The sequence below is a fragment of the Eleutherodactylus coqui genome, chromosome 7 (genome assembly GCF_035609145.1).
Source record: "Eleutherodactylus coqui strain aEleCoq1 chromosome 7, aEleCoq1.hap1, whole genome shotgun sequence".
Classification (NCBI taxonomy): Eukaryota; Metazoa; Chordata; class Amphibia; order Anura; family Eleutherodactylidae; genus Eleutherodactylus; species Eleutherodactylus coqui.
Genome location: NC_089843.1, coordinates 59,508,065 through 59,527,502, shown reverse-complemented (window position 1 = coordinate 59,527,502; position 19,438 = coordinate 59,508,065). Strand labels below are relative to the sequence as shown.

Here is a 19,438-nt window from a genome sequence, read left to right as displayed (position 1 = left end):
TGTGCATCTAGGCGCAAATCTCACATGATTTTCTCGGCTGTGTGAAACCGGCCTACATGTGACATCGCAATGCAACACTTCAACCAAAGTTGCCATAGAATCCTAGCCTAACTATAATTTACACCAGAGCATGGCTTAATCTATGGCAGAGACCTGCATCAGCTCATAGCTGGCATTATCAGACAGGAGCATCATCAGGCTGTCCATGTGCCACAAATGTATTAAGGGGCTACTGCCTCTTACTGCGTTGGACGTTCTTCATCCCATTGTACTCTTTACAGCATGTAAGAAGTCCGTCTCAGTAACTCTCCCTCCACGTGTTAATGTACATGCGACAGGACTGGAGAGGAACTACATCTCTAATACGGTCCTTTCACTAAATCAAATCATCAGAACTCAGCAGAGTAAAACTATAGATCGTTTCTGTCTTGTTGCCATGGCTACGTCCATGCACATGTAGTTATGTATGTGTGCATTGTCTCCTCTGGTCTGTTCTACATATTTTTATATATAAACACTCTTGATTACATTTGTGAAGTTTAGAAAGAATGATGTATTTCCATGCTAAAAGTATACATAAAAATGCCATTCCATTAGTGATGTATACAGATAAACACCCGGCCCAGACAGGACAACCAGACGATAAACCTCTCGTGTTTACATTGTTGGCTGCATTAGGAGAGCGAATAAAGGCTCACCACACAAAAAACAGGGTTCTATTACAACTTTAATACTTTGTTATTTCCCAACTAAAGAGCTTTACTTGAAGGTAGTCAGCCCGTGCGGATGCAGCGCAGCAAAAAAAGCCACTATGTGCGGGCGGAGTGCAGCAATGAAGCCACTATGTGCGGACAGAGCGCAGCAATGAAGCGGCTACGTGCGGGCGGAGCGCAGCAATAAAGCCACTATGTGCAGACAGAGCGCAGCAATGAAGCCGCTATGTGCGGACAGAGCGCAGCAATGAAGCGGCTACGTGCGGGCGGAGCGCAGCAATATAGCCACTATGCGTGGGCGGAGCGCAGCAATATAGCCACTATGCGTGGGCGGAGCGCAGCAATATAGCCACTATGCGTGGGCGGAGCGCAGCAATATAGCCACTATGCGTGGGCGGAGCGCAGCAATATAGCCACTATGCGTGGGCGGAGCGCAGCAATATAGCCACTATGCGTGGGCGGAGCGCAGCAATATAGCCACTATGCGTGGGCGGAGCGCAGCAATATAGCCACTATGCGTGGGCGGAGCGAAGCAATATAGCCACTATGCGTGGGCGGAGCGCAGCAATATAGCCACTATGCGTGGGCGGAGCGCAGCAATATAGCCACTATGCGTGGGCGGAGCGCAGCAATATAGCCACTATGCGTGGGCGGAGCGCAGCAATATAGCCACTATGCGTGGGCGGAGCGCAGCAATATAGCCACTATGCGCGGGCGGAGCGCAGCAATATAGCCACTATGCGCGGGCGGAGTGCAGCAATATAGCCACTATGCACGGGCGGAGCGCAGCAATAAAGCCACTATGCGCGGGCGGAGCGCAGCAATAAGGCCACTATGCGCGGGCGGAGCGCAGCAATAAGGCCACTATGCGCGGGCGGAGCGCAGCAATAAGGCCACTATGTGCGGGCGAAGCGCAGCAATAAAGCCACTATGTGCGGGCGGAGCGCAGCAATAAAGCCACTATGTGCGGACGGAGCACAGCAATAAAGCCACTATGTGCGGACGGAGCACAGCAATAAAGCCACTATGTGCGGACGGAGCGCAGCAATAAAGCCACTATGTGCGGGCGGAGCGCAGCAATAAAGCCACTATGTGCGGGCGGAGCGCAGCAATAAAGCCACTATGTGCGGGCGGAGCGCAGCAATAAAGCCACTATGTGCGGGCGGAGCGCAGCAATAAAGCCACTATGTGCGGGCGGAGGGCAGCAATAAAGCCACTATGTGCGGGCGGAGCGCAGCAATAAAGCCACTATTTGGTAAAGCAAACAATGATACAGGGGAGCTGTCAGAAGTGTGATGCTGTGTTTACACAGAATGATTATTGCACAAATGAGCGAACCTGAACGATAAACAGTTACGTTTACACGCGAGGCCGCGATTGAATGATTAACGAAAATAGTGAGGTTCGCGTTTATCAGTTTACGCCGACATAAAGAGCGCTGGCTGTTAGGCCCAATGTCCACGGGCATATCTGAATTGTGGAATCTGCGCGGGGGATGATCCACAGTTCAAGCCACTGATAGGAAGACATGGGCGCCCGCAGCTGAAATACAGCATGCGCATTTGTTTTGTGGACCATTTGGTTCAGAAAACAAATTGCAGCATACTCCATTTTGCTGCGGTTCCCGCACGGACGGTTTCGTGGAACTCAATTGAATTTCGGAAGGGCCATGGATTCTGTGGGAAAGAAAGATTTTTTTTTTTTTAATCTCTACTGCACATGTGCGGTGGCCGGCCCTTTCGCACACATCCGCAGTAAAGACCCAGACAGGTAAGCACTGTCTCCGGCAAGGGTCGGACTCTGTTGCGGGCTCCCACATGCGGAATCTGACCCGATCACAGAAAGAAAAAAGGGATGAAATTTCACTTCTTGACCAGGAATCTGCATTGGTATTACCACGGGCGGACAATCCCCATTGAATGAGGTTAAAAATCCGTGTGCCGATCGGCAGAAGTAAAAATTCAACTCCGTGGAGGAACCAGTGTTAAAACCGTGGACGACTTGTGTGGTTTTATATGGAAATTCACGTTGGATTCTACCATATGAAGCAGAAAACAGAGTCTCAGAACATGAACCACTAAGTGAATTCAGAAAGGCTGAAGAGGCACAATGTGCGGCCGTCGTCTGTCAGCATCCTCCCAGATGATGAAGTTTCTTAAGCACAAAGTTCTTGCATCATTCAAAACATGTTTATTAAGCCAAAAGCATTTGGCATGTAAGGAGCGGCCCAAAAAGAAGCGATCGGGGCAACAAAGTGTAAAGTGTTGTGGACTGCTTAATCATCACCTCCTGTAGGAGGATCAAAACTAGCAAATAAGTAAGGAGTGAAGTTCTGGTCTTACAAAACACTAATTTTTGTCGACTATACATGCTCCATTCCACTCTTCTAGCTGCTCTCCCCAAGGAGTGATGTTACCCCTCCCGACCCCCGTCACAGGCCTCTCACTAGCCAAGCCAGGGTCCTGCTGCACACTGATGAGGGGCAAAAACCCCGAAACAGCTGCCTGTGTATGGATTCTGGCTTGGTTTTCAATTCCCAATCATTGTTCTATAGATCTGTTTAAAGAGTCTGACATTGATTTGCAGGAATGCTGCCATCCAATAGGTGGCGCAGCAGAAGTATTGTTCCATCTCCCTTATTTGCATACAATTCAGACCTGAAATATCAGTACTTCATAATTAGCTGCATTCCAGATGAAGGTCCCGGTATTAGTGTATCTTGACGCCACCGCACCTGTCAATCTTGGCACCACGAGGACTTCCTGGTGGCATCAAGATACACTAATACCGAAGGTCCCATCATAGGTACTGAAAACAGCATTGTGCCAGGGGCCCTGAACAGAACGATTCACTGTCCTTAGTTACATGGACACAACTTTGGCGTCAGTTTGACAAGGGTTCCTCCGGGCTGTGGAGTCGGAGTCGTGGAGTTGGAGAAGTTTTGTGTTCTGAAATTGTATTCCAATACCTATATTTTATGTTCTATATGAATAGCTTGATTATCATTTATCCTAATGGTGATGTAAAGCCTGAGGTTACTATGTTATACAGTAAATGTATCACTTCAACCATGAATCATATATGAAGGAGTCTGGGAAAATCTAGAATTAGGTTTGGCCTGCCGACTCCACAGCCCTGGTACCATTTGTTTCCACTATACTTGGAGCATAGAATGGCGTAGTCATGGAAAATAAAACAGAAATATCAGAGCTTTCATGGGTTCCCATAGTCAGTTCAACTATAAATATGGCGCATGGCGCGAGTGACAATTTTTCTAGCACATTTATGCAATTTTATGTAAAGTAAAGTACCCAGTGTTGGTGGAGGATACATAGTGACCTTGCATTATTGCTGTGCGCCGCCAATCGCCATGCACTATGTTGGTGTATATGCATGCATAATACGTGCTAAGATAGTGCATGGTGGTATTTCTATTGCGTGCAGTTTTCAAACAAATCGTATGAGCGGCAACATGGCCGCCTATGGGAGACTGATACACCAACACACTCGTGTGAGACAGCCCTTAATGTCATGATCATTATGCATATTTGCATGTTTCTCTTTCGCATGCACTTGGGGAGCACATGTGGCACTTTGCACTTTACTTTACGTACTTTATTGGTATTCTTGACACTTTTTAACTATTGGATGTTTATATACTGTATTTATAGATTTATTTACATGTATACGGCCTCATGTCCACGGCAAAATGTCACTTTAAAAGAATCTGTGCGGGTCCCCCACGTGTGCGATTCGCGCCCATAGGGAATTACTGTATTTATTATACTGTAATTACTGGAATTATTGTAATTAAATACCTGCGGGTGTCATTTTCCTCCGGCATGCGGGTCGCTCATGCGGGAAAACAACTGCAACATGCTCCATTTTCAGCGGTTTTCCCACACGGACAGCTGCCATGACTTCCATTGAAGTCAATCCGATCTGTGACACAGCCGTGGATGACACTATGGCTGTGCCGCGGGAAAGAAGGAGATTTTTTTTTTTAAATGGCACATGCGCACAGCACACCGTCTGGATGCATCCACCGGGCAGAAGAAAGAAGATTTGTCCGAGACGGAGGAGACCCACGTCCGGACGGGTGAGTAAATGTCTTTTTTGGCCTCAAGTCTGAAGGCACGGCTGAAAACGGCTGCGGGATTCTGCACTGGGAATCGGTGCGTGCCCGTGGACATGTATATATATGAGGTTTATATATATTAATTAGGTTGGAAATGCAGATTCTACATACTGTACGAGAGTTGTGTTTGGAGTTCTTGGTTTGGACTTGTAACGTACCACATATCCGGCCCTTTCTGCGAGTGTCTTATGCCTTTTTAAATAATTTTAGGTATTGATAATAAAGTTATTGATTTTCCGTATTCGCTAGGGGACATTTTCTATTGCAGGTTTATAAATATACAACTTGTGGCACAGAGAACTTTGTTGGGGAGCCATGTGTTTAGGTCAGCTGTATAGTCTCTGCCCGTGCGGCCTCCACCTTCAAGCATTTGAACACATATCTTCGCCTTACCTGGCAGGTAATAACACATTTATCACCTAATGGATGGATTTCATTACTATACCAGTATGCGGTAAGCTCCGGCAGTGGTGGATGCAGGCAGTGAGTGCTCCATCATTCAAACACGCACTGACTTTTCAATAAATTTGTGCTAAAGTGAAAGTTAAAGTGATAACTAACATAAGTACAAATCCCTTTATTTACTGAAAATTACATTTTTGTGCTTAAAAATCCCCCTAAAGTGCTGGCCACTAGAGGTCTCCCTTCCTTCTACTATGCTGTCCTCTGCCTGTTGTCGTGTTAAGGACATCTCTATCTAGGAAGTGTACTTTCAGACAAGCCAATTGATAGTTTGAACAAGCGAATGAAGTCACGGTTAGCGTGTTCGCTCGTGCAACCTGATTTACAGGCAGATACATTCCTGGCTCGTTCAAACAAGAAATCCTTCAGTCTTTCAATTTTGCTGTATAAATGACTTAAAACGACTGAATTAGCGTAGTTAAAACCGAACGAGCCAATTATGTTTTTATGCCTGCATAAAAGGGATGCGTGAAAAGCGAACGATTAGCGTTCACGTTCAGTCGTTGGCACGCACTTAGATTGAACGATTATCCTTGATTTTCACTCGTTTGGACGATTTATTTGAATAATCGTTCTGTCTAAAGGCACCGTAAGACAGAGAACAGGAAGTGGAGAGGATGATGCTTCCCATAGAAGTCTAAAAGGAGTGTTTACTGTTTCATTGCTACTGAAATCACATCTACACTGCTCAGTACTGCTGTATAATGTCTTCCATGCTACTTTTTTACAGTACTAGAACTATCGGGAAAAAGGAGCTCCAAGCACTGTAAGGACGCAAGCATATGGCAGAGCCGTATTCCGCATGCAAAATCTGTCCCTGACAGGTGCGATGACCATGCGTACCTGCTTTCTTGCATCTTCATCTGTACTGCAGATGGTCCACGTGGCTCACCAGACATGCACAGTACAGATTTTTTTTTTTAGGCGATGACGTGGAATTCGCAAACCTTCCGCGACGTCTTCCATCGTCTTCAATGGCAGCAGTCAAGTTCACATGAAGCATACATTAACAAAAAAGGACCCAAGTTGTACGTACAAAAATACAGTATTGGACCACAAGATCGGCACTCGGACTAACGTGTAACACTATATTTGTGAGTTTGTTTACATCAGATGTAGCAAACCTGACATTTTACGCTTTCTGATAATTCACGTTTACAGCATTGTACTCCATTGTAGTTGTCATTATGCGACAGTCATGTTAATGCCTGCTACATCCGTACACGCACTCCTTTATATCAACCATATTATTTAAAGCTAATGATCCCTTCAATATGATACAGCGGGCAGACAAAACACATCCTTCATTAAATATTCAGCAGACGAGCCAGACAACACACAAGCTAATTATTATGGTTTGGTAGAAGTATAACAATGGGTGGGGAAGGGGGGGGGACAAGTTTTTCATTTATACTCTTGCTATTCCAACTAATGAAACATACATGAGGCCCGATGTCATTAGTAGCTTCCACTTATCCCGTCAAGTCATTAACTATATTCTCATTGATGAAAGGCTGGATGTAAATCCTCACAAAAGAGGACACCACTGAACAATCAAAGCAAAATCTTCCCTTTTGTCCGATTGTAATTAGCGCAGTATTAGCGAGCAATTCCAGGAAGATCCAAATTTACATATTTTTTTAAAGGCGAAGAGAAGGCCGTGTGAACAATGGATGATTTGACGTTAATAATTGTGCTATCACCAACTGACTCCCACAAACAGGCTGGAAGCTGGGACACCATAATCTGTGGGACAGACGTTAGTTCAGACAATACAAGCTGCTTTATAGTACAAAGAGACGTGCGGATGAACCGATCTGCCAACTGGTGGGGTCCTAATGGCGTTCTGTTACTGTAAGGCTCTTTTACACGCAACGATTATCACTCGAAATTCATTCTAACGAGCGAAAGTGAGCGATAATCGCTACGTGTAAATGCAAAGCCATCGTGCACTATTCGATCCATTGTCGCTGAGTTTCAGCCTGCATACAAATAGTCGTTAGGTAGTTGGCTTTTCATTTAAATGGCATTCGTTCAGTCGTTTGAAAGACTTAAAGACTGGAGGGAGAGGTGATTGTTTGCCTTGCTAAACTTAATGACTACCTGTTTACTCATGCCGACAGAAGACAATTGATTTTCTTCATGCTGAATAAAAACCTGCCCGCCAGAGATCCCTCGCATAAACACTCGCCGACCCCGAGTAAACGACATATATAGCATTTACATAGCTAATGAGAAAATAGAGAGGATTTCACACAATTAGGTTGCGGGAGCCCGCAGTGGAATCCGGCCTGACCGCAGCCGGCTTACCTCTCATTTCGCTTCTTTATCTGTACTGCAAATGGACCAGTAAGCCGCTATTGGACATACGCAGTAGATTTTTTTTTTTATGATTATTTTTCCCCTGCTGTTGCTAGGCAATGACACGGAATCCACAACCTGTCCACAATGTTAATTGAGGACGGGCAGTGGTCGGAATGGCTTCCATTGACTTCAATGGAAGTAGCCTGTACAGACGCCGCACGAAAATGGAGCATGCTATGATTTTTCCTCCACTTTGCATTGTATGCAAAAAAGTTGTTAATTTGTTCAGACGTCCAAACGATAAGCATTGCGTGTAAAAGGGCCTTTACTGTATGCTTGATGGGCTGAGTGGAGTCATTAATGTCCAAATAACATACAATGAAAGGGCCACTCTGGCAAAAACACATTTTTTTCCCCATTAGCACCAAGATGAAATCTCAGCCACTCGTGGAACAAAAGAATATTAAAAATACGGAACGTTAGGGCCATATAATCACTTTATAATGAGGTAAGCAAAACACACTATGACTGTTTGTGACTAAACACCTCCTGATGTGACACATTTACATTGCTCATGGCATGTGTCCTTCAGTACACATAATATATAGTGCTGGCACAACATATGCAGACACATACTGTCAGACGTCAGAGGTTTGGGTGTTACCATTAAGGTGTGACCTTTTGTACTCATGTGATCCCCAATTAGTGATATCGGGTGTGATATAAGTTTGTTCTGTCGTTTTAACTTAGTTGCTACAACTAAGGGTGCTGTTCACAATGGAAACGCAAGCAAGCCTGACATTTTTTGATGTATTGTGGTCAATGTCCTAATGTTTCATATTTTTGTAATAAAAGGTACTTCCCTAAACTCCTTGCTCTATCAATAGCAGCGCTGGATTTTCCCCTTGGTGCCACTGGTCTACGGTTGATCAAACACTTCCATGCACTGCCCTTTTGATATCTAAGTAGTTGGCGAGATGGAATTTTTTTGTAATTTTTCTAAATTTTTTCCATCCCTGCACCCCTCATCTGATTGCCTGTCACACTCTGGATGTTTCCTATGTGTACTGCAGCCACTTCCATGCAGTGCAGCCTCCTGTGTCATGCTTATCTTGATCCCCTTTACCTCCTCTATGCTATGCTAGCTCTACCACGATACATCAACACAGAGTCACATAACCAGCTAGAGCCAATACCATCTCTGCCTGCAGGGAGGACAGTGTAATTATCACTACCTTCTATATTCTCCTAAATAAGCTAAAGACAAAGTATACAGTCAGGAAGATGAGCTGTGATCTTCTCTGTTATAACTGTGTGATAGCAACCTCCAACCATCATCAGTAACTGTGACAGGAGTTTCTGTCCCACCATGCAGAGCCTGTCTGGTACAATCCATCAGTTCACAATACAGGAATTACGCTGGCGGAAACACTGAGCACACAAAGACAGGTATATCTCAGGTAGTCACAATGAGGTCACATGACCGTTTCAGAAAGAAGGTAATACTAGCTGGCATATATACTGGGAACTAGTTACATAATGTTTGGTATTCATTACTTTGTTTACCATGCGGGACAAGTAACATGTTTCTTTTATCACATGGATCATTACAAATGCAGCAATACCAATTATGTATGGGTTGTTTAATTTTTTGCCATACTACAAGAATCTAAGGAAAAAAAGTTGTTGTTTTCTTTTTCTGTTTTTAATTAAAATTTTAGGTCTTCATTTTTCGAAAATCTTTATCAAACATTTTTTTGAACTTTTAGTCCTGTTAGGAGACTTGAACATGCAATCCCCTAATCACTTCTGTAGTACTATGCAAAACTACTGCATTTTAATGTATTAAGTCTGGCAGGGTTACACTGAAAACCCCAATTAGAAAAAGCGAGACGACGTAACCAAGGTATACAGCAAGCCCAAATAATATAAAGGCGGTTCACCGGGGGTGCAGCAGTAGTCCGAGTACACAGACTTCACAAATCTACAGTATATGCCACAATAGCATAGAGAATCTCTTAGAAAAGTATCCCCATTGGAAGAAACATCCAGCTGGAGGGCAGCGGACAACCCAGATCCAACCACAAGCTCATCCACGGAAACAACAACGCAGCAGAAGGACCAAAAGACATCAAGAACCCAAGAATCATAATGTTATGGTGAAATAAGATCACATAGATGGCAAATGAATTCATTAACCCTTTGCAATCCACTGTCTGACCTGTGAAGACATTATGATTTAAGGCTGTACAGCTCTGATGTTGGAAGACATCCCATCAGGGTTCTCTTACTGTATATTGCCAGCCTCTCTGCTGTCGGAGCCTATCCAATGTGTTACCTCATGCAGTACTGGCTTTAGCCAGCATATGGCGCCGTTGTATAACGGCAGAAAAAAGTAATCCCCCTAGGAAAACCAGGATACAAATTGGATTGGAAAGGGTTAAAGGGAGTAGAAGACATTCATCTACTAATTTATCTACCTTATATACAAAGTATACTGAAGGTGTCACTCATCCATGGGTGAACACCAGATCTTCTGGTGGTCACGCAAGGCTCCAACCCTAACAGGCATTGTGTTGTGTTGCAAGGGTGGGCAAGTGGTTTTACATAAGGAGCCCCCACCATCTATAAAACCACTTAGATGCTGTGCTCTCAAGTGACTGCAACATCTAAAGGTGTTAAACTGCGGGTATCGTAGTCATCATCGATCCCTGCTGTTAGAGTGAAGAGCTGACTGAATCAGCACCCACCACAACTCCTGTGCCAGCACCATCACTGTGACCTACTATTACGACAACTTGCATTAAATGCACGGTTGCCACAACATAACAGTAAGGTGCTGGGCAGGAAGATGTTAAAGCGGTTTTCTGAGCATTTACTATAGATGATCTATCTTCAGGATAGGTCATCAATAGTTGATCGGGAGGGTCCACCACTCGGGATCCCCGCTGACCAGCTGATCGTCCAGCCCGCTATTAGTGGAATCAATGGGAGCGAAGCTACATGTTACACTTCCAGCTCCGACCCCCAATGACCAAGTCTGGCTCTGCTGCACTGACAGCAAGCCAGACAAACAGCTGATCAGTGGTTACCCTAAGTGGCGGACTCTGCTGATCAACTATGGATGATCTATCTAGAAGACTGGAAAAAGACAGGAAAACCTCCTTAATGTTGTATCGACAGAGGTCCGACCATTCGTTAGAATGTAATGCAGTACTGCAGCTCCTTCATTGTTTATCAAGGTGCGGCGATCCGTCCGTTGCTGTGGCTGTGCCCGCTACTGCCGAACAGCCACCATGCCTACATCAACATAGAAGGGGCTGCGGTGCTTCATTTTGTTGATTGGCAGTGTAAGAATAAGCTTCAGTCATAAAAGCCCCGGTAAGACTAATATACTAGGCATTTCAATCAATCATTCACAATCTTCAGATTGACTGCTTGCTATCAGATTCTTTATACCAAGGATATAACAAGAATGTTTTCAATCACTGCAAAGATCTTCAAGATGAAAAACCCAATATAAAAAAAAAAATAAAAAACTTAAAAAAAAAGTTACAGAAGAGGAAAACTGAGCGCTTTATCTTTATTACAAGTGATGTAAAGAAACAGGATGGGTATTGGCTTACTTGCTTGCAGTCAGGTGGAGGTGATGTGCCGGAGTTCAGTGCATCTATCTTAATATTGGGAAGCCGGAGCAGATGAGCTAAGTAGGCAGCCAGGCGAGGAACCATCAGAACTCAGTGAGCTGCGGCAGCTAGAAAGGAGAGGAACGTATACATCAATTATTTGGGACATACACCGTATTCAAGTAGTGGAGTCTAGGATGAAGTCATTGCAGGCACACAATATACAAGACTATCATTCTACGGATCGTGGTGCAACATTGATTTATATTCTTGCATGGCTTTTCAGTTGCATCACGTCTTCTATCCTATGCTGCATTGTCTCTACACTACTTGTACAGCGCCTAGTCTGAGCCCTACACCTCAGCAGAACACGTACAGCCGCAAGCTATTGTACTATGTAAGGTCGGTTACAATGGGCACTTCTGAAAGGGTCAATAGCGGGAATGGAATCCGATATGTCACGCAACTCAAGAGATGGACAGAATAAGTTCTGCAAAGTATGTAAAAAGTTACTGAGCATTGATCACAGCAACAAGGAGGATGTTCCAGTGACTACAGGGTATGAAGCAAGAACAGGATGGTGTAAGGGGATTTCACTGATGGAACATACCGCAATCTTAGGGTAATCCCTTTAAGTGGTCAGTCCATAGCAATTACTTCTGTATGGCGAGATGGTAATAAGCCGCTGACATTTGACAAGTCCGATCCTTCTTTTGACAGATAGCCACACACATTAGATATTGGTTGGGTTTGGGGGCCATTTATCCAATGTGTACAAGTACACACTATTGAACTGGCCACTCATATACCAAGCCCAAAGATGTTCACAAATCAACCAACGATCTTTAGAGAACACTTGGGGAATTTCGGAGGGATATTTGCTGGCTCAGCACACTCAACCGACCCTTCTTTCCCCAGCTATTGGGACATTACCATTAATGTGTATGGCTATCACGCCACAATCTGCGGATTCGACTGCCATTCAGCTAAAGTGCATAGCGTTTTCACGGCTCTCCCATGCTGGGTGAAGGAAAGGATTTCAACATGCCCAAATGTTTGTTCCTGTGGGAGTCAAGTTGGAGGGGTCTGGCTGCAGCTCATTTCCCATGGAAGGAATCATGCATGCTCAAGCCTTCCATGTCTATAGTAAAGTTGGAGGACAGGCCATCAATAATTGATCAGCAGTGGTCTGCCGCTTGGGATCCCCACCAATTAGCTGACTGTGAGCATGCTGTTAGTGCTGTCCAAATTTCAGTGGTCTGGATTAGCACTACAGGTACAGCTTCTATTAAATTCAATGGGACCTGTACTTGCAGTACCAAACTGAGCCACTGTTATGTTGACGGTGCTAGCTGCTTCCTGAGGAGAGGTCATCAGTATTAAAGTGACCCAGACAGAGTATTTTGGGAAAACTAAAACTTCTATCCTTTAATCCAGTGATTTAAAAATATTACATTACTGGACTAATCCTGTCCAATAAAAAAACCTTACAAAATGAAAGCTAACCAATCATTTCCGGATGTTTGTTAAAAAATAATGCAATAATTAAGTAGGCAAAAATGATAGATATAATAAATGTTTTGCATGAATCAAAAAGTCTGTTCTGTTTTCCCAACAACTTGTATTACTACATGCTGCTGTCACATTGTGTTTGGCTTTCTGTTGGGTTAATCAGTTTTATGTCAGCCGCATCCTGACAACTACAACAACTGGATGTGTCTTATGGCTTGATTGTTTCAGTGTAGGAAAGTGAAGAATGACATAAGTCTGACTCGAGCGACTTGAAGACAACGACTCCACCTGCAGGACATGTCCGTGTGTGCACATGGGATTCACCCAACGGCACGCACAAGTCCTGTCCTGTTCAGACTTGGTTTATATGCTTTGGTCTACATATACACAAGGGCTTTGTTCCAGCGGAGCTCATTTTCCAAAGCAGAAAAACCCATAGCAAATCACATTAAAATCTACAACATCCGGCGGACTTTGCAGCAGATCCACTGCAGATTTTTATGCCTTGAATTGAAGGTGTAAAATCTGCGGCAGATCTGTACTAAAATCTGCATCAATCGCCGCGCAATTTCGGTGCAGGATTACAACAAAGAATGAAGAGACTGTTTGTGTATTAAAGCCTTATGCTGGAGGCTAACTCCCAACCAAATGGTTTGCATTAGTTTGTATGAAATTACTAAATTTGTACAGATTACACAAAAAGCACTGATCGGCTAGGTATTACCGAGTCCAATTTTCCTATGAATAGAGCAGATTTACTAAACTCTCTAAAATACAAGCTGCCTTTCTTGCCCATTGCAACCAATCACAGCGCTGTTTTCATTTTGTAAGACCACAATGAGAAATGAAAGCTACGCTGTGATTGGTCGCTATAGGAAACACAGACTTTGCTTTTCAGATGGTCATATATCTACTTCTAGGTTTATGTATGTATTTGCCAACTTTTGGAAAAGATCGGAGATACAGTTACAAAAATTTGTGTAGGGACTATTGCCCCTTCTCACAGACTACTACCCCCCTTTTTTTTTTTACACTCCTCATCCCCCATTTACAGCCCACACCCCTTTGGAGGAAGGGCACTAAAATGAAGGGGGTATCTGGAAAGTCTTCAATCCCGCTGCTACCGCTGCTTTTTTTCTGTACCCCCTACATAGTAATGCCAACCTTTTTGTGCTACAGAGTCAAAATTCTCACTCTGTGCCCCCACAAGGGATTAAACTAGTGATTCACTTATACAAAACCTTAGTAAAGGCTCAGTTCCCGTCCAAGTTTATAACAAAAGCCGTTGAATGGCGGCTCCAAGCAGCTCCTACGGGACCCCGCTAACCTATAATAGGCTCTGTAGGGATTCTGGCATTCTAACAGCACGTGGTGTTATTCCTGCGTCAGAGGTTACCGAGACCTTGATGGAATCCCCCAAGTGTGAGCGGCGACCAAGTACATTTCCAACTACAGACACTGATTTACATAGAAGCACTGTATGGGCATGCTCACCCGGGGCGGATGTGCTGCCCAATGTCAGCAGCGGACACTCAGATCCACAGCCAGGCGTCTGCATCAAGACCAGCAGCCCTGCAGACTCCAACACCGCTTTAAACGCCGAATTTGGGTGTGGAATTCATTGATTAGAGGTGGATCCCACGGCGGATCCGATGCTGAAATGGACATGCTGGGGATTTAAATTCTGCGCCACATCTTAATTTCCGCAGAGTTTTGTGCAGAGTTTTTTTTCGCAGTGTGCAGACGAGATTTCGAAAACTTCATGCACTTTGCTGCTTCTGTAAGGCTACATCACACCGCATGGCATGCAAGTGCATGCGATGACTTTAAGGGTCCCATTGAAAACAATGGGTGAGGTGTTGGGAGGGAACGCCAAAAGTTGAACCATGTTGTGACTTATATCCAGGCAGCATCACTGTGAGGGGCTGGGGGAGGTGGGGGAGGGGTGGGTTAAGAGGGAGGGGGAACCCTCATGAATAAATCCCTACAAAAGGAAAGCTTGACAAAGGCCCAATTGGGGGCTGAAACGTCACCCTTTTCTCTTGATGCTATGGGAGAATAAAGTACTTTTTGTAAATTCTTCACATCCATGGATGCTTGCACATTTTTTTCATGCTGCAGACCCTCGGACACAGAACTGCATGCAGACAATCCGCAGTGTCTGCACAACACAATCCGCAACATAAACTGCGACACTTAGTCCGATTTTGTGGATTTTGTGCAGAATCATTGCATTGTTTTTTGTTTCTGCTCTGTGTGCCCATACCCCAAGCATACAGCCACACGGATGAGATTAACACACATCACTCACATGCGGATTTGGTAGTAGACTGTGCCCCAGAATCACGTCAACATCCATGGCAGAATTTACCCTATGGAAATTCTGTTCTGTCCGGCTGTACCCGACAGCTTCAACAAGCGGTTCCTTTTCAGAACACAAATCAGGGAGATAGAACAATACCTCTTCAGCGCCACCTATTGGATGGCAGCATACCTGCAAATCATTGTTCCATCTTCCTTCTTTGCATATGTTTCCCCGAGGAGCATGCATGGCCTTATAAGTCTCCTCACTCATCTTCCTTAGTTATAATCACTACTCAGGGAGATACAAAAGAATGGTACAAAAGTAAAGCAGAGTCCATCGTCCCGCAGCCAGAGTGACATGAAAAGATAGAACACGTTATTAGCGCACCTTACAGATGTTGGACGCGGGCGCCATTGGTGACACGGCAGATGCCAAGTCAGTAGTCCAGTTCTGAAAAGCCAAGCCCCAGCAAATCCTCAGTTATCGATTCACCGAGATGTGCTTTAGGTAGTCTAGTGTCACCAACAGCGCCCACATTAAACTCCTCTAGGGGCCCTTTTACACGAGCCAATCAATCACTCGGATTCCTGCATCCGGCGGAAATCTGAATGATTACTGTTCAGTGTAAATGCATGCAGCGACTAAACAAAGGAACCAGAAAACTGAACAACGGATTGGTCTGTGTAAACAGGCAGTCATTCACTTATGAGCGACTGCCTGTTTATTATGAATGGAGGCGGGCGGGCTGGAACGATCCCTGACCTATACTGCCTCTAGTCACTGAGCGATGATCGTTTCTGTGTAAAAGGCCCTTAGGTGCAATAAAAACTTGAACAGTTATTCTGGCTGCTGTATGAAGCCGTCGGCTGAGCGCCGTTCTTTCTGACCCCCCTGTAATATTTGTGTTCCTCTCCCGATGGGATGTATTAGTATGATGTGGAAACACATTTGTCACTCTGTACTAATTGGTGTGTTTAGAGTTGAACCTAAACAAGTGTGTTGCAGCCACATCACCGCTCTGAAGACTTCCTGGAAAATCCAGACCCAAAATACACCCTTAAAAGGTCATATCATTAAAGCTCGGCTCCCAAAACAATGCACAATATGCAACGTATAATCACAAAATCATCGGCTTCCTGCGCCTCGCTGACACACCACGGCCGGGAAGTTAGAGATAGCTAGATGCATGGCCCTTCTACACAAGACTCTACGTACGTAGGCCGGCGTACGCAGAAAGTTATACTGCCACACGTGAATAGTGGACGTGCTTTAGGGAGAGCAGTCAACTTCCCCAGCAAAATCAGCTGTCTATTGGGTGGGTGGGAAATGGGGTCTCAAAAGACGGCTTTCTTATTTAAAGGGGTTTTCCTGAATTAAATATCGATAGGTCTAACCCCAAAATATCTGCTGTTTTAAAGAGCCATGATGCTCAGGAGAACGCTGTAATCTCTTCATTATAAACAGAGCACAGCTCAGTACATTGCATAGTGGCTGTGCCTGGTATTGCAGCTCAGTCCCATTCACTTAAATGGAACTAAAGTGCAGAAAAGTCTTGCAGTTGATGAATGTGATGCAACGAGCCCGAAGAAGAGAATGCCGCACCTGCGGTCCCTTCAAGCAGCGGATCAACAGGGGTGCTGGGAGTTGGATCATAACGGATCTGATTAAAGATCGCGTGCAATCTGAAAGAAAAAAAAAAATCGGACCCTCTTCAGACTGCTGTGTGTGTGCTCTTTTATAGAAACCTATTAGGAGTGGCGATCTAAAAAAAAGTCAGATTTTCAGGCCACGTGAGATCTTCACCGGGGGACTTCACGAAAACGGGGGATCGAGCGAGTATAAAAAAAATAATAATAATACCCCCGACTCCCGAAACGCACCATAACTTAGTTTATGCTACTGTTCCAAGGTGACAGGTTCCCTTTAAGTTTAACGGATTTTACAGGCAGCCTCGGCTGTCAGTGCCGGGCTCCACCAGGGTCGGGGCGGAAGGTGCTGCTCCTCCAACCCCCATGTAGTGACCAGCGCCGCTAGGTTTAGGATGCAATTAAAAATGTAAGGCAAGTGTTCTGTATAGATGGAGGATGGAACCTCATTTGGCAAATTCATACTGGTCATACAAGTCCCAGAGGGACCAGGGACAGAGGACTGAGAACAATCTGTGCACAGCACTGAGGAATATAATAGTGATACTTCAAATAAGTTAAAAAAAGCCAATATTCTGCTTAACCAACTTGGAAAAAGAGGAGTATCAATGGTCTTTTTGAAAACTCCTAATCACCAATGACGAATACCTTACTTTATATGGCTGAAAGAATAAAAAGGTCCTGCAGTCCCTATAGTATAGATGTATTCAGGCAACAGCTTCCTGTGAAGGTAGAAGGAAAATCTAATCTTTGCCGTGAAGCAGCAAGTAAAAGTGGGGCGGCCTCAGCGGCTCAGTGTCCATTGCAGCAGCTCTGGCCCGCTTGCCTGAGAGTTGATGAGCCTATTCAATAGTAGCGGAGCTGATACAGCAAAATGTTCTCAGAGGGGGAAAAATGCTGAATATGTTGAAAAGGACAAGGTCTGATCAAGCTACAAAGGCTGATTTCTTTACTTTAGATGAACATGCATAATCAGTGAGACAGGACTTGACACCATGGGAAATTATAGGGCACACTGCGTTCTCCAATCTGTTAAAATAGGAGACGGCTGAAATAGAGCTAGGAGATAAAGTCTTACCATCAGCTCAAAGCAGGAACGGAAAAGTTTGGGCGAATTAGATTTTTTTAATGCAATGTCCAGAAGATCCCCGTTGTTGGTACGGTGGTGGTCCGTGTCCCCCTCTGTGCCAGCACCACTCAGTAGAGGTAAGCTGTCCATGCATCTGCACAGCACACTCCATTATCATTCATGTTATGGTAAGAGTTGAGCAAATGTTCTAAAACAGAGTAGCGGGACACAGGACCCCTTTGTCAGGCTGTGAGGGTCCTACGAATATGCCAAAAATGTCTATAGCCGGAATAGGGAAAGTACATTTCAGCTAGAATGAAGAATGTCCATATGCCATGTACATATGAGTATGCCTTGGTGTGTTGTGCTCTTAGATTGTTTGCCCAGCACACAACTAGCCCCACTAGACCCATACTGAAGCAATACGGTCAAACACATCAGGGATCTTATTATTAACCCTTTGCAATCCAATATTAGATTCAGAGTTTTCTAGGGCAGGGGTCCCCAACTCCAGTCCTCAGGGACCACCAGCAGGTCATGTTCTTAGGATATCCTATAGTAAGAACACCTGTGGCAATGTCTGAGGCACCGACAATAATTACATCACCTGTGCAACACTGAGGAAATCCTGAAAACATGACCTGTTGGCAGTCCCTGAGGACTGGAGTTGGGGAACACTGTTCTAGGGGACTCTCTCTTTCTGCCATTATACAATGGCACCATCTGCTGGCTACAGCCAGTACTGCGGTATGGGACATGCTGGTGAGGCCCCCGACAGTAAGAATACCCTGCTGGACGTCTTCCGACATCGGAGCTGTACAGCCTTCAATCAGAATGCCTTCAGACGTCAGACAGTGGATTGGAATGGGTTAAAGTGCTTTTCTGGGACTCCACTATGTAGGGGTTCCAATTAAGTTCAACATCACCCATGGGAACCCCAGACTTGACACTAACAGCAGGAGAAGGGGAAAGGGAAGGGATTTGTTATTTGTATAGCGCCAACTTATTCCGCGAACCCCCACCAAGCTAGGTAATCATTTTACTGACCTCGGACGGATGAGTCAACCTTAAACCGGCTACCTGAACCATGTGGGGATTGAACCCTCTGGTCATGATAGGCTGACAGCAGAAATCCGTCTGCCAGCTCCTGCTCCCGGGCGGCAGCTTCCCTGGCGGGATATCGCAACGCCCGTGGACAGGCAGCCTAAATCGGATGCAAGATTCCAGATGGAATAGAGCAGCACGCTGAACAATTTAACCCAAGAAGATATGTCAGGCAACATGTCACAACAGACTACATTGTGGTCTATGGGGTTGCCTGGCAAGATTCGGGTCCGGCATCTGCTGCCATCAGGAGCTTCTGGTATTTTCGATGTTCAGCTCTTATATATTGGAGATGTGAACATGGTCTAAAAAGAACAGTTCATATTGTAATCGAGTTAGTACACTTGGCATATAACAAGCGTCTTTAATAAGGTCTGTATACAGAACAGCCTTGAAATGTAGCAGAGGGGAATTAGACTTCTGTTTCCCCATCACAATGAGAGGTGTTAAAGCTGAAGAGACCCACATAGCATGGTATATTCTGTGGCCGGTGAAATGCTTTACATGTAACAAACATTAATATGATGCAACAATAACTAAGTGCAGAATGCAAAAAATG

The 19,438-nt window shown here is 44.8% G+C and overlaps 1 protein-coding gene across 1 annotated transcript in view; it reads right to left on the bottom strand.

The window, feature by feature from the left end:
* FRYL (FRY like transcription coactivator) overlaps window positions 1–19,438 on the bottom strand; it is a 285,628-nt gene that overhangs the window by 219,845 nt on the left and 46,345 nt on the right. Inside the window, exon 3 of the mRNA XM_066573099.1 lies at window positions 11,244–11,371. The gene's annotated coding sequence lies outside the window, so the exon portion shown is untranslated. The remainder of the gene's footprint in view (window positions 1–11,243; window positions 11,372–19,438) is intronic.